Here is a 15,610-nt window from a genome sequence, read left to right as displayed (position 1 = left end):
GTTCCCCTGGGCCTTGCCTCTACTGCAGAGTTCTCCAACTCCAGTCCTGAAAGGCTATTGCCAGTCCTGGAGAGCTACTACCACACCAGTTTGACCAGCATGGTGATATGCAACTGTAACAACATGTACCTACAATGTAGTTGCACTACTAACCTATGTAATTACAGTATTATCAAGTAAATACAAGGTATTGGTTCATAATATAAAGTAAAATCCATATATCCATCTCTTCATAAGACATTTTGTTCCTGTGAGATTGTCAGCATATTCAACATTTTTTTGTTACTGCCGGTAGAAGACTTTGGACTAATTGAACTCTCCCAGGTCTCACTCACTCGCTCCCTCTCTCTCTGTTTTGCCTAGTTACAGTGTATCCCTCCTTTGACTTATTTACTATTCTTAATGCATTAAACATTCGTCCGATTACTTTGGAGATCCTCAAATGCATTTTGCTCCGAGCTTCCTTTCACTTTTATCTGCAAGACTTGTCCTTTATAGCCACAAGACATTGGCGGGTACAGCACTGTGCCATTGCATATACTGAGGCCTCAGTCAGTATGGTCAAGTGCATGTGTCTCCATAGCTAGACCCTTCACTTTAGCTTGTGGTGCTAATGCTATGCTAAACTAGTGTGGGAACTGGGAAGTGATTTCAGTTTAGATCTCTTTCTCTGGCAGTTTGAATCAGAGTGAATGGGCTGGAGAGAGTTTGCAGTTGTGAAGTTTTACTGGGCTTGAGCCAGGTCAATAAATAATAGACAAGAGAGTAGAGAGACAGATGCCGGGTTGGAATGTATCCGGGAGAGATCGATAGACAGACACTTTATACATTTTTTAAAAACTTTTACGTCCTCGATTAGCTACACTTCCAATCTCTGTTTCTCACTGTTCTTTTGGTCTTTAAAGCCACACTCTGCAAGTCTCTTGTGACAAGAAAAACATAAATGCAGTAATACTGTAGGTCCTTCGTTTTTTGAATTTGATACAATAAGACAGCTACACTACTCAGATTATTAAGGTATTTAGAAGTGATATTTTTCCAAATGAAGGGGTGTATTTCTTCAGATGAAATGAGTGGAAACATTTCAGACTTTAGCTCTTCTTGTTTATCTCCCCTTTAATATGATTTGTCTGATTGGAGATCAGTCTTATTGTGCGACCAAGCAGGACCATCTGCCGAGGACAGATCAGTCTCTGTGCAGCCAAAGTATTGTTGTGTGTGTGTGTGTGTGTGTGTGTGTGTGTGTGTGTGTGGGTGTGTGTGTGTGGGTGTGGGTGTGTGTGTGTGTTATGGGAAGCACTGCAGGACCACCACTTATAATGTGCTTCTAATTCGACACAAGAAGTGGAGATGAACTTGATGTTTGTGACCCTTTGTAAACTTTTGGTAATGAGAATTGTTCTCACAAATAGATACAGGTATGTATGTTTTGTATTTGCAAGTTTTTTTTTTCTTTCTGATGATGTATATGTGGTTCTATTACTAAAAGAACGCCCAGCAACATTTCGGAATGGTAGTCTATATACCCTAGAGTGTGACCATAAACTTTAGAGTAGCCACAATGAAACGGATCATACTCGTCCGTCTGTCCTCTTTGGCCCCCTTTGCGAGAGCGTTGCTATGCTAATAGGTTCGAGACAGCCAAGCCTGTCGACCTAAGCCTCCATTGGCAAACAGCCCAGCTCGGACCACTGTGGGAAAATGGGGAGTCCTCCAATTCACTTAGCTAGAAGTCTACTCTCTGCCGCTGCACTGCCCATATTAGTGCTTTCAGGTCGGAGAAGACCTGAATTGAGAGCAAAAACCGTCCCCAACTGCTGTAGGGTGGCAGGTAGCCTCAAAAGGCTGTGCAGAGTTGCTGGATATTGGCGGGAACTGGAACACGCTGTCGTACACAATGATCCAGTGGATCCAAAACATGCTCAATGGGTGGCGTGTCTGGTGACTATGCAGGCCTTGGATGAACTGGGATATTTTTAGCTTCCAGGATTTGTGTACAGATCCTTGTGACACGGGGCTGTGCATTATCATGCTGAAACATGAGGTGATGGCGGGGGATGAATGGCACGACAACGGGCCTCAGGATCTCGTCACATTATCTCTGTGCATTCAAATGCCATCGATTAAAATACAATTGTGTTAGTTGTCCGTAGCTTATGCCTGCCCCATACCATAACCCCACCGCCACCATGGGGCACTCTGTTCACAACGTTGACATCAGCAAACTGGTCGCCCACACGACACCATACACGTGGTATGGGGTTGTGAGGCCGGTTAAGCGTACTGCCAAATTCTCTAAAACAATGTTGGAGGCGGCTTATGGTAGAGACATTAACATTAAATTATCTGGCAACAGCTCTGGTGGACATTCCTGCAGTCAGCATGCCGATTGCACACTCTCTCAACTTGAGCCATCTGTGGCATTGTGTTGTATGACAAAACTGCACATTTTAGAGTGGCCTTTTATTGTCCCCAGCACAAGGTGAACCTATGTAATGAGCATGCTGTTTAATCAGGTTCTTGATATGCCACACCTGTCAGGTGGATGGATTATCTTGGCAAAGGTGAAATTCTCACTAACAGGGATGTAAACACATTTGTGAACAAAAGAGAAAGAAGCTTTTTGTGCTTATGGAACATTTCTGTGATCTTTTACTTCAGCTCATGAAACATGGGACCAACACTTTACATGTTGAGTTTATATTTTTGTTCAGTATAACATATTATGTTTTTATATAGCATTCTTATGCATTCTTAGGGTTTCACAAATGTCGTTTTTAGTTTGTAGTTTATAGATAGGTCCTAAGCATAATTTCTAGGAGTTAACCATCTCCATCATTTCTATTGTGTTGGTATACATGAGGAAGAAGATGCTTCAGGTTTTGGTGTGAGTTGGACAATGCATTGGAACCAGCTGTGATAGAGAGCTGTGTTACCCAACGTGTCCAGTAGGTGTCTCTGTCACTCCTGTGAATTGTTGGCCTGCCCAGCTGTTCACAGTGCAAGCTGGTCTTTCCCAGATGTTTTTGCTCTGCGCCGTGCCTTGTATTCAGGGAGTTCTGTTGAACGCACAGGAAAGGAAAGTTACAGATGTATGATCTTATTTGGATCACCCTGTTGCAGGAGAACGTTCGTGCAATGTAGGACATTTCAAACTTGTAGTGTATTTGAGGTTTGTAATTTTCATTTCGAAATTTCAGACTTGATTATCATTTACGAAAGATATATCAACCCCTACAAAAAATATCCATTAGTTATAATCCACATAATATTTCACATTTCCTTTTGCTGCGGGATAATTTTCCTGCTGTACCTGACTCAAATTAAGGTCCCACATCTGTACATAAAGGCTGAAAAAAAGTTGAATTCCTGTTTTTGTGCAAGGCCATGTGTTCACAGGCCATGACACCTTTGTGAAATAAAAGCAGAAATACGTGACTAATTGTAAGATAATCATGAGGAATATGTTGAATGAACATCCGTGCTTTTCCCTGTATTGTGGTGGTTTAGTAAAAACAATGTTATAGTGATTCAATATAATTTGTACATTTTGTACATTTCTGCATTCCCTCTCAATGGCCACAGAGAACACACCACATTTTCAATTCTAACGCATAGAAAGCAGCTTATTTATCAATGTGCACCCAATTGTGATGAGCATCAATTAACCAAACAGTCCAAAGTGAACAGCCAATATGGCCGCCAAACCACCAGCCCACAAATCAAATGACATGGATTTGAATTGGAATATCCTAGTCTTTACTCATTGTAATTCTATAGCGTCAGCTCCACTGGGAATAGTGCCTGACAATCAGCTGTGCTTTATGGGAAATCACATGACACACTGCCCTCATCAATCAGATCATCAACTCCCCCAACCAACCATTACAGGGGATGATGTCACAAAGAGCCAGTCACCCACCTTCCCATAATTCCCCTCATCTATCTCTCATAATAAGGAACAACAATGTGAATATGATCTAATTACCACCAATGTAGCTCATGAGCAACCACAAACCACGAGCAACACTTGCAGTTCAATGGCCAATGGCCACCCACAATGTTGTCATTCCGTCCGTTACAATCGGCTGTAAATGTGGTTTCTCGTAGCCACTCATTGTCAACTTGTTGAGACTTTGCTCATGTTTTTTTTCCACCTCCATTACGCTCATCGGCAAACAAAGGAGTGTAATCACATAGAACGCGAGGGCAGGTAAATGCCACTTGCTTTGGCAAGGGGACAATACGAGGGGTTGAATGGAGTCTCTTTCTCTCAGTTTGGGTCTGGCCTCTGGTCACCAGCCTAAGGTCACTCTGTCATAATGTGAGGGCACACTAGGCTTTGTTTGTGCCTGGGTGTTGTGCCTGGTGTGTGAGGGGAAGAATGTGTTGTCATCACCGTATAGGCTTGAAGCGAGAGTGGCCTAAAGCTGAAATGGCTTCTTGTTTTGTAGCCCTCCATAGAGGTAAGGCTAGTTTTGGCCTAGTCAATAATGGGCTTAATGGGCTAATGAACAAATGCAAACAAATACACTAACTGAGTGTTTGGCTTGAACGTGGTGTACAGAATAGTTCTGTCACTGTTGATATCTATACACTCACAAACAGACATTATTATGCACACACCACTCACTCTGATTATCCTTCATATCAATCACAGATCAAGCACACTCTCTCTCTCTCTCTCTCTCTCTCTCTCTCTCTCTCTCTCTCTCTCTCTCTCTCTCTCTCTCTCTTAGGTATTTCAATTCTCTTCCTTTTTTCACATCTCTTACTATTACTTCCTGGCAATAACCCAACCCTTTATCCCACTAAGTGTTTAATTTGACTTCCTTTTCTCAAGCCACTAACCTTGGTTCACCTGGCTTTGTCGTTCTTCAGCTTACCTGACCTGACAAAGGCCTATTTAGTTAGTAGTTAGTACTTCATTTGAGGTAACTATACCTGCAGTGGTAGAGCCCACTTCTGACACCAACTGTTACGTTATTAGATATTTGGAAGAGGCAAAGAGACGACAGTCAAGGGAACATGTTTACTGAGAAGATCATGTACCAACTACAACTAATATTACTATCCAAGATATTCACTATCACTGTGCTGGGTCTATTATATCATATTGGGATTTGGGATTCATCCTGACCTCTCCAAGACCAACCCCCCCACCCCCCCCCACCCCAATGTGTTTGCTGTGAAAGCCGACAATGGATCTGTCAGTGGTTGGCTAAGAAAAGATTAGCAGAGGGAAGTGAAGGCTGAGGTGAAAGAGGGAGGATATCTGCTGTTCTTGTCCAAAGGCCACCTTGTTTCACTATAGTACACAATGTGTCAGAGACTAAGAACATGTGCATCAAGTTCATTGAAACACGTCCAGCCATACAGATTCGTCCTGATAGATATATCAGAAAAAATGCACCGGAGATCAGTGAGACTGTGCCAGACCTGGCAATAAGGCTCAAGTCTTTGAGCACGAACCAGAATCAGGAATCAATCAATCAATCAAATGTATTTATAAAGCCCTTTTTACATCAGCCGATGTCACAAAGTGCTGTACAGAAACCCAGCCTAAAACCCCAAACAGCAAGTAATGCAGATGTAGAAGCACGGTGGCTAGGAAAAAAACCATAGAAAGGCCAGAACCTAGGAAGAAACCTAGAGTGGAACCAGGCTATGAGGGGTGGCCAGTCCTCTTCTGGCTGTGCTGGGTGGAGATTATAACAGTACATGTACAAGATGTTCAAACGTTCATAGATGACCAGCAGAGTCAGATGGTTGTAGAGAGTGCAACAGGTCAGCACCTCAGGAGGAAATGTCAGTTGGCTTTTCATAGCCGATCATTCAGAGTATCTCCACCTCTCCTGCTGTCTCTAGAGAGTTGAAAACAGCAGGTCTGGGACAAGGTAGCAAGTCCGGTGAACAGGTCAGGGTTCCATAGCCGCAGGCAGAACAGTTGAAACTGGAGCAGCAGCATGATCAGGTGGACTAGGGACATCAAGGAGTCATCAGGTCAGGTAGTCCTGAGGCATGGCCCTATGGCTCAGGTCCTCAGAGAGAGAGAGAGAGAAAGAGAGAGAGAGAAATAGTGAGAGAAAGAGTGAGAGAGAAAGAGAGAGAGAGAGAATTAGAGGGAGCATACTTAAATTCACACAAGACACCGGATAAGACTTTAGAAATACTCCAGATATAATAGACTGACCCTAGCCCCCCGACACATAAACTATTTCAGAATAAATACTGGAGGCTGAGACAGGAGGGGTTGGGAGACTGTGGCCCGGACAGGGCCAAACAGGCAGGATATAACCCCACCCACTTTGCCAAAGCAAAGCCCCCACACCACTAGAGGGATATCTTCAACCATCAACCTACTACCCTGAGACAAGGCCGAGTATAGCCCACCAAGTTCTCCCCCACGGCACGAACCCGAGGGGGGTACTAACCCGGACAGGAAGATCACGTCAGTGACTCAACCCACTCAAGTGACGCACCTCTCCTAGGGACGGCATGGAAGAGCACCAGTAAGCCAGTGACTCAGCCCCCGTAATAGGGTTAGAGGCAAAGAATCCCAGTGGAGAGAGGGGAACCAGACAGGCAGAGACAGCAAGGGCCTTTCGTCGCTCCAGTGCTTTTCCATTCATCTTCACACCACTGGGCCAGACTACACTCAATCATAGGACCTACTAAAGAGATGAGTCTTCAATAAAGACTTAAAGGTCGAGACCGAGTCTGCGTCTCTCACATGGATAGGCAGACCAATCCATAAAAATGGAGCTCTATAGGAGAAAGCCCTGCTTCCAGCTGTTTGCTTAGAAATTCTAGGGACAGTAAGGATGCCTGCGTCTTGTGACCGTAGCGTACGTGTAGGTATGTATGGCAGGACCAAATCGGAAAGATAGGTAGGAGGAAGCCCATGTAATGCTTTGTAGGTTAGCAGTAAAACCTTGAATCAGCCCTAGCCTTAACAGGAAGCAAGTCTAGAGAGGCTAGCACTGGAGTAATATGATCAAATTGTTGGGTTCTTGTCAAGGTTCTAGCAGCCGTGTTTAGCACTAACTGAAGTATATTTAGGGCTTCATCCGGGTAGCCGGAAAGTAGAGCATTGCAGTAGTCTAATCTAGTGACAAAAGCATGGATAAATTTTTCTGCATCATTTTTGGCTGAAAGTTTCAGATTTTTGCAATGTTATGACGATGGAAAAAATCTGTCCTTGAAATATTCTTGATATGTTCGTCAAAAGAGAGATCAGGGTCCAGAGTAACGTCGAGGTCCTTCACAGTTTTATTTGAGATGACTGTACAACCGTCAAGATTAATTGTCAGATCCAACAGAAGATCTCTTTGTTTCTTGGGACCTAGAACTAGCATCTCTGTTTTGTCTGAGTTTAAAAGTAAAACATCTGCCGCCATCCGCTTCCTTATGTCTAAAACACAGGGTTCCAGGGAGGGCAATTGTGGGGCTTCACCATGTTTCATTGAAATGTACAGCTGTGTATCGTCTGCATAGCAGTGAAAGTTAACATTATGTTTCCGAATGACATCACCAAGAGGTAAAATATATAGTGAAAACAATAGTGGTCCTAAAACGGAACCTTGAGGAACACTGAAATTTACAGTTGATTTGTCAGAAGACAAACCATCCACAGAGATAAACTGATATCTTTCCGACAGATCTTAACCAGGCCAGAACTTGTCCATGTAGACCAATTTGGGTTTCCAATCTCTCCAAAAGAATGTGGTGATCGATGTTATCAAAAGCAGCACTAAGGTCTAGGAGCACGAGGATAGATGCAGAGCCTTGGTCTGACGCCATTAAAAGGTCATTTAGCACCTTCACGAGTGTAGTCTCAGTGCTATGGTGGGTTCTAAAACCAGACTGAAGCGTTTCGTATACATTGTTTGTCTTCAGGAAGGCAGTGAGTTGCGGTGCAACAGCTTTTTGAGTAGGCTGCATAGATTTCATGACTAGAAGCTCAATAGACGAAAACAGCCATTTTTTTTTGTAAATTGAAATTTGCTATCGTAAATGTTAGTATCAAGCTTTTGAAGATGAGTCAGAGTCAAGTCTGCTGCTCGTTATTGACGTACCGCTCGTTATTGTCGAAAGCCTCTCAACGGGGGTGAGATTTTGTGCTTAGGCGGCTGGTAGAATGGCCGAGTTGTCTTCCCTGAGACAAAACACATGAATGCGTGTAAAGTGTAAAGAGTTCAGTATAGCATCACGTCTAGTTTTTTTGACCAAGTGAAAGGGCACTTCCTTTTTTTTCCGGAGGGGAGACCAAATTGGTCACTGCCATGGCATACTGTCCCTATGTAAACAAAGGAGGTCCTCCACACTTCCTGTCGCATGACATGGGAGCCCAAACACATTGGTCTTTCTGGCCCTTTGTACTCATGTTTTACTGTCGACTTACATTATATGCCAGAATGTTTGTTGTGCTACAGGTTATAGAGGCTAAAAAAACTGTTCTCAACATTTGTTTTTGGTTCCCTTGACTCTCCAGGAGCATTTGCTTTTGGTCCAGTGAGCGTCCCCTCCTTGTCAGACTCAAAATGTTCAAGACAAGAGGGGTGGCTACCTGCCTGAAAGGTTTTGGACTTTGACCAACATGTTTTAAATCATAATTAGACATTTACCGCTTTGAACGTGTCCTTCTTGGATGAGTGCCTTGGTGTCTTGACCAGCTGACAAAACTCACACGGGCAGGAGTGGTAGTGCGCAGGAGTGCTTGGTCGTCTCCATAGCAACAGAAGCTCCGCAGCATCGGCTGAGTTTGGCTTCTGCAACTTAATATGGGTTCTTCTTATACTTTTTTTTATTTTTTACATTGTAGAATAATAGTGAAGATATCAAAACTATGAAATAACACATATGGAATCATGTAGTAACCACAAAAGTATATGTAATATATTGAGATTCTTCAAAGTAGCCAGCCTTTGCCTTGATGACAGCTCTGCAAAGTTTTGACTGGTACTGTACATCTCCCCTTCCCTATCTCTCTTCTGTCCACCCATGACTATTTCTCCCCATAAACTCTCAATATACTGTATTCACTTAATTATTTGACCTTTTCACCTTAACTATCAATTGAATTCATTCTCACCATCATAATTGCCACCTGTCCCTTGACCACATGCTCCTTGGCACCGACTCTCTGATGTAAAACCTTGTTTCGCTTCGTACTACCACCGTACGCTCTGATGAAAGGGAATAAGCACAATCCTGACAACCAGCTTTTCCATTGGACTTGATAGTTATCATCCAGTGAGTGAATTTGACATTTGTTGCGTGACGAGAAAGCGCGTGTGGCCTCTGTGTGATACCGCAGACATCTTAATACTGTCATTATCCCCCCGGAAGCGGGATAACAGACTGATAATTATTAGAAGTGTCTGGCAGAGGCACGTTTTCAAAAGAGCAAAGCGTTTAGACTGAGCTTCCTCTATTACAGTCATTTACCGGGTTCCGTGGTAAATCTGTGAGACATAGGTTGAATAGCACAATGTGGCGCTCGTTGCTCGTATTATATTTTGTTCCGTCCTAGATGAGCCCCCATATTTGACAAAATCTCTCATTGTTGTGGCTGTGCTTTTGTACCACTAAAAAATCATCAAAGCATATACACTTTTTTTTTAATAGCTGGTGAAATGTGTATCCATGTACTTATTTGGGAATTTCCTAGGAATTTTGTCTTGTGTTAGTATCTATATGACAGCGCCATTTTGATTGCAAACAGTGACTTCCAAATTCAGTGGTTGTGTGGTTTTATGGTTCAGGCATGCCATCAGGCAATTAATCTTATAGCAACTTTGAGACTATTTAAAAAAAAAAGGGGGGGAAACATAGAAGGAGAAAAAGAGAAGAAGAGAGACAGACAAAGAAGTGGAAAAATGGAGTCTGTAGGAAGAAGAGGTGACTTCTTAGTCTACTTATGATACTTATTTTCCCCTTTGTTCATTTTGGAAAGCAACAAGTGAGGAAGAGAGGAGGAAAGGAGATAAAGGAAAGCGCAGCAGAGGACTTGTGAAGAGAGATCCCTTTGGTTCAGCTTCAGCTCTCTCCACTGAGCTCTTGTCCAGCCGATGATGATGTGTATGCTGGATGTCCCTCTCATACTGGACCAGCTGGACCAGCTGGTTGATGTCTGAATGTGTGTGGAAAGGGGATCACAAAATGCAATACTAGGACAGTGGTAGTGTGGATATCAGTTGTGACTGTATATGCTCATGTAGTATGCTCCAGTTCACCTTTGAATCTTTCTGGATTGAACGCAGATTCAAACTGATATTTGTTCTTACAATAGGTACTTTACAGTGTGTATGTTACCTGGACACTGGCATGAAGATTTTTCGTTCATGTACTGAACTCAGCAAAAAAATCTACTTTCTTTCAAAGATAATTCGTAGAAATCCAAATAACTTCATAGATCTTCATTATAAAGGGTTTAAACACTGTTTCCCATGCTTGTTCAATGAACCATAAACAATTCATGAACATGCACCTGTGGAACGGTTGTTAAGACACTAACAGCTTACATACGGTATGCAATTAAGGTCACAGTTATGAAAACTTAGGACACTAAAGAGGCCTTTCTACTGAACTATCAATTCAAACCCTAGTCCTACCTACAGGTTATGGAAAATTTGCTCTTTTAGTATTTCCCCAGTAGGTTTCCTCAAGGAGAAAGCCTCCACTTCAACTTAAACACTATAGTAAATACTACAGCAATGGCCACAAAAACACTACAGTAAATACTACAGTATACCACAATCTGCAAAAACACTACATTAATTACTATAGTATATGCAACAGTTTTATTTTACTACAGTATTTATACTATAGTTAACTGTAAATACTACAGTATACTACAGTAAATACTAAATAATACTGTTGTCCGCTAAATAAATACTACAGAAAAGAGCAAAAACACTACAGAGAACCATTTATACCATAATATGCTATACTATTTTTTCATGTGGTTAGTGTCACTTTATATAATGAAGCACTACCACACTGAAAGTTATTGTCGCAACGTTTGAAGTACATTCAGAGGTGTCTGCAGTGTTTGGTAACTTCTGGTCGTGTGAATCTCTCACGGTCAACTTCAGACATGTTTTGTGTGTGCTGGCATGTCATGTGTCTCTGTTTTCATAGCACAGGTCAGGGGTCATGGTATGATTCATGTAAGGGAGTTCTAGACAGGGAAGGTGCTATCGGTTGATACGTTTATGTGCTTGAAAGTGACATAACACTAAATAGGCAAATGAGAACAATTTCCCGTCTTTCCACAGACACCAGCCAACCAACTTTGATTGAATTTGTTTCTCCTTTTGCCGTGTAAGTGGACCTATCGCATTATAATCTCTATGGATGTACCCTGTGACCTCTTTAGCAAAATCATCGTTGGTGTATTTTAGAACATCCTTTGAATTGGTTTGGGTGCAATACAAAATGGTCTTCTCTGATCTCCTCTGTTCATATTTAACCCAACCCCACCTGGACTGTCCCATTAATCTGGGAATGGCGTGTGGTCTGTGTGGGGGATACCTTTAGATGGTTCAGCCCATTTATTGACCCTCGGGGAACTGGAAGAATGAAATACTTTTAAAAGTTTTAATGTCTTTTTTTTAGCAGCAGAGGTCAGAACAAACAGACGCATTTTGGCGGCAGCCGTCATCAGCTTCTCCACGTGTGTTTCTTGATCTTAAAGATGTCCATGGCCCTAGAAGGACTTCCTACAGGAAAGCAAACCAATTAAACTAACACGTTTGAGGTAAGACCCAGATGCAGACAATGTCAAATTAACAACAGGTTATTAATCCAACAGGGGCAGGCAAAGACAGGTCAAGGGCAGGCAGGGGTCAATAATCTAGATAGGTGGGGCAAAGGTACAGGACAGCAGGCAGGGTCATGGGAGGCAGAGGCCAGTAATCCAGAAAGGTGGGGCAAAGATACAGGACGGCAGGCAGGGTCATGGGAGGCAGAGGCCAGTAATCCAGAAAGGTGGGGCAAAGATACAGGACGGCAGGCAGGGTCATGGGAGGCAGAGGCCAGTAATCCAGAAAGGTGGGGCAAAGATACAGGACGGCAGGCAGGGTCATGGGAGGCAGAGGCCAGTAATCCAGATAGGTGGGGCAAAGATACAGGACAGCAGGCAGGCTCAGGGTCAGGGCAGGCAGAAAAGGTAAAACCGGGAAAACTAGAAAACAGGAACAATCGAGAGACAGGAACAGAGTGTAAAACGCTAATAGGCTTGACGAAACAAAGCAAACTGGCAACAAACAAACAGAGAACACAGGTATAAATACACAGTGGATAATGGGGAAGATGGGCGACATCTGGAGGGGGGTGGAGACAATCACAAAGACGGGTGAAACAGATCAGGGTGTGACATAAACCCAGATCGTATCAGAAACACCTGGCTTATGTAAATGACTGACTTATAGTTGGGAGTGTCTCGCTCAGACTCCAGGTGTTTCAAGCTCCTTGGCTTCCTCTCTATTTATTACACCAAGACTGATTCCATGAGACAGCTGGTTCCCTGTAACATCTTGTTTCCCCCTTAGATCTGATCACCCATGGACAAGAAGTGGATTTGGGTGGAGGAGGGTGCTTTTTTTATACAGCTGCCTTTGATTTGTTAAATTGTATTTGATGAGAGTGGTTTCTAAAACCCAATTTTAGCTCCATTACGATGAAGGACTGCTGAAAATAACACAGTCTGAAGGGGGTGCTTTCCCTCCCTCCCTCCACCATTGCATAAGAGAGGGGTAATGGGAAATGAAATTGGACTCAAATGAATTGGAGAGAGGGTTCAATTTGGGTTTGGGGACAGGGTGAGGGCTGTCGAGCATGCACACACACACAACCTAGAAATAGCAGCCTCGTGTGCAAGGCCCTCTGCATTTTTTGCACTGGTATCACAACAGTCAGGTAAGAGGGGCCGCTGGTGTATAGGGAATATGGTATAGTGTGGCATGTACAGTGCATTCGGAAAGTATTCAGACCCCTTGACTTTTTCCACATTTTGTTACGTTACAGCCTTATTCTAAAATTGATTTAAAAAATGTAAATCCTCATCGATCTACACACAAAAACCGATCAAGACGAAGCAAAAACAGGTTTTTAGATATTTTTTCAAATTTATAAAACAGAAAAACAGAAAAAACGTATTTACATAAGTATTCAGACCCTTTGCTATGCGACTCGAAATTTGATCTCTGATGCATCCTGTTTCCATTGGTCATCCTTGAGATGTTTCTACAACTTCAATGGAGTCGACCTGTGGTAAATTCAAATGATTGGACATGATTTGAAAAAGCACACACCTGTCTATATAAGGTCCCACAGTTGACAGTGCATGTCAGAGCAAAAACCAAGCCATGAGGTTGAAGGAATTGTCCGTAGAGCTCCGAGACAGGATTGTGTCGAGGCACAGATCTGGGGAAGGGTACCAATTTTTCTTTGCAGCATTGAATGTCCCCAATTACACAGTGACCTCTATCATTCTTAAATGGAAGACGTTTTGAACCACCAAGACTCTTCCTAGATCTGTCCGCCCGGCCAAACTGAGCAATCGGGGGAGGTGACCAAGAACCTAATGGTCACTCTGACAGAGCTCTAGAGTTCCTCTGTGGAGAAGGGAGAACCTTTCAGAAGGACAACCATCTTTGCAGAACTCCACCAAGCATGCCTTTACGGTAGAGTGGCCAGACGGAAGCCATTCCTCAGTAAAATGAACATGATAGCCCACTTGGAGTTTTCCAAAAGGCTTCTAAAGGATGAAACCAAGATTGAACTCTTTGGCCTGAATGCCAAGTGTCATGTCTGTAGGAAACCTGGCACCATCCCTACGGTGAAGCATGAGGGTGGCAGCATTATGCTGTGGGGATGTTTTTCAGCAGCAGGGACTGGGAGACTTGTCAGGATCGAGGGAAAGATGAACGGAGCAAAGTACAGAGAGATTCATGATTAAAACCTACTCCAGATTACTCATGAACTCAGACTGGGGCGAAGGTTCTCCGTCCAACAGGACAATGACCCTAAGCATGAAGCCAAGCCAAATCAGGAGTGGCTTCGGGACAAGTCTCTAAGTGTCCCAGACAGAGTCCGGACTTGAACCCTGATTGAACATCTCTGGAGAGACCTGAAAATAGCTGTGCAGCGACCATCCGACCTGACAGAGCTTGAGAGGATCTTCAGAGAAGAATGGGAGAAACTACCCAAATACATGTGTGCCAAGCTTGTAGCGTCATACCCAAGAAGACTGGAGGCTGTAATCGCTGCCAAAGGTGTTTCAACAAAGTACTGAGTAAAGGGTCTGAATACTTATGTAAATGTGATATTTTATTTTTTTATTTTTTATACATTTGCAAAAAAATAATAATCTTGTTTGTCATTATGGGGTATTAAAACAATTGAATCAATTTTAGAATAATTTTATAACGTAACAAAATGTGGAAAATGTGAAGTGAAGTCTGAATACTTTCATATATTCATATATTTATCATTATTGTATATTTTATTTTTGTCATTTTTATTAGAAGTACGAGGTGTCCTCATGTGTAGGTATTGGTAAGGGAGACATTTCTCTTTTGTATGTGTGTGCGTGACCCCGTATGGCTTTCTGTAATAGAATGTACCGTGTTATGGTCAGCCACCCCCTTCACACACACACACACTCATACACATACACTCACACACACTGCGCAGTGACCTGGTCTATCATAACATGACTAAGTCATCATTGGGTATCCTAGAAGTCACATGACTTTCTAGCAACGACTTCATATGCTCTTCCGCATATCATGGGATGTGTGTGTGCATGTGTGCCCAAGTCCTACTACTATGCTGGCATATACAGCAATAACCTGTATACTCCAGTGCTGTCAACATGGGTATTAACAGCGTGCGGGCCATCTTGTTCTATAATAGTATTCTTTATTAGCCCAGCACCTATGTTTTTAAGGATGTGCGAATGACCACAAACTTCTCTAATACAGCAATGTGTCAATGATAGAGTGTCTTTTTAGAGGCAGATCAAGAAATCTGGCCATCTTTTTCCACTTTCACTTTCACGTTCACTCTTAACTTGGTATTTCTGATTTGACGCAACAAAAATTTTATAAACATTTTTTGGGAAATCCGATCTTATTTTGGCATATTTTCCACTAGTTACTTACACTTTCATTTTCTCAGAAAAAAAAACGATTTCCAGAATTCCTCTGCATTTCCTAGTCCAAAAGCCCATCTGGCTCAGCTATAGTACCAGCCATAGCTATAGTTCATGGATGTGGTGTCCCAGAGATAAGAGGAGGGAGTGGTGGTCTGGATTGTTGTCCTCCCGGTGTTGACTCCTTATCAGCTTCAGTGTCATTACTCTGAAGTCTCTGTAGTCTATCTTCATCTCTATCTGTGTGTGTGTGAGAGAAATAGAGGGAAATAGAGGGAAATAGAAAGAGTGGGATATCTGTATTGGATTCACCTTATTTTACAGTGTTGAACTTGAGTTATAAAGATCATAAGTTTTTGTGTATGTGAATGAGGATGTTATAATGAATGTGTATGTGATCATGTGTGTGGGACTGAGAATGTATCTTTGTCCTCACATGGAGAGATA

At 42.7% G+C, this 15,610-nt stretch overlaps 1 protein-coding gene and 1 non-coding gene across 2 annotated transcripts in view; both read left to right on the top strand.

The window, feature by feature from the left end:
- The window catches only part of LOC129863631 (ral guanine nucleotide dissociation stimulator-like), a 98,021-nt gene that overhangs the window by 5,657 nt on the left and 76,754 nt on the right, over positions 1 to 15,610 (top strand). The window lies entirely within an intron of this gene.
- LOC129864252 (U7 small nuclear RNA) lies at positions 10,629 to 10,683 on the top strand. The gene has a single exon (XR_008761214.1). It is a non-coding gene; the product is annotated as a U7 small nuclear RNA (small nuclear RNA).

The sequence above is a fragment of the Salvelinus fontinalis genome, chromosome 10, assembly GCF_029448725.1.
Source record: "Salvelinus fontinalis isolate EN_2023a chromosome 10, ASM2944872v1, whole genome shotgun sequence".
Lineage (NCBI taxonomy): Eukaryota > Metazoa > Chordata > Actinopteri > Salmoniformes > Salmonidae > Salvelinus > Salvelinus fontinalis.
This window is presented reverse-complemented; position numbering and strand designations above follow the sequence as displayed.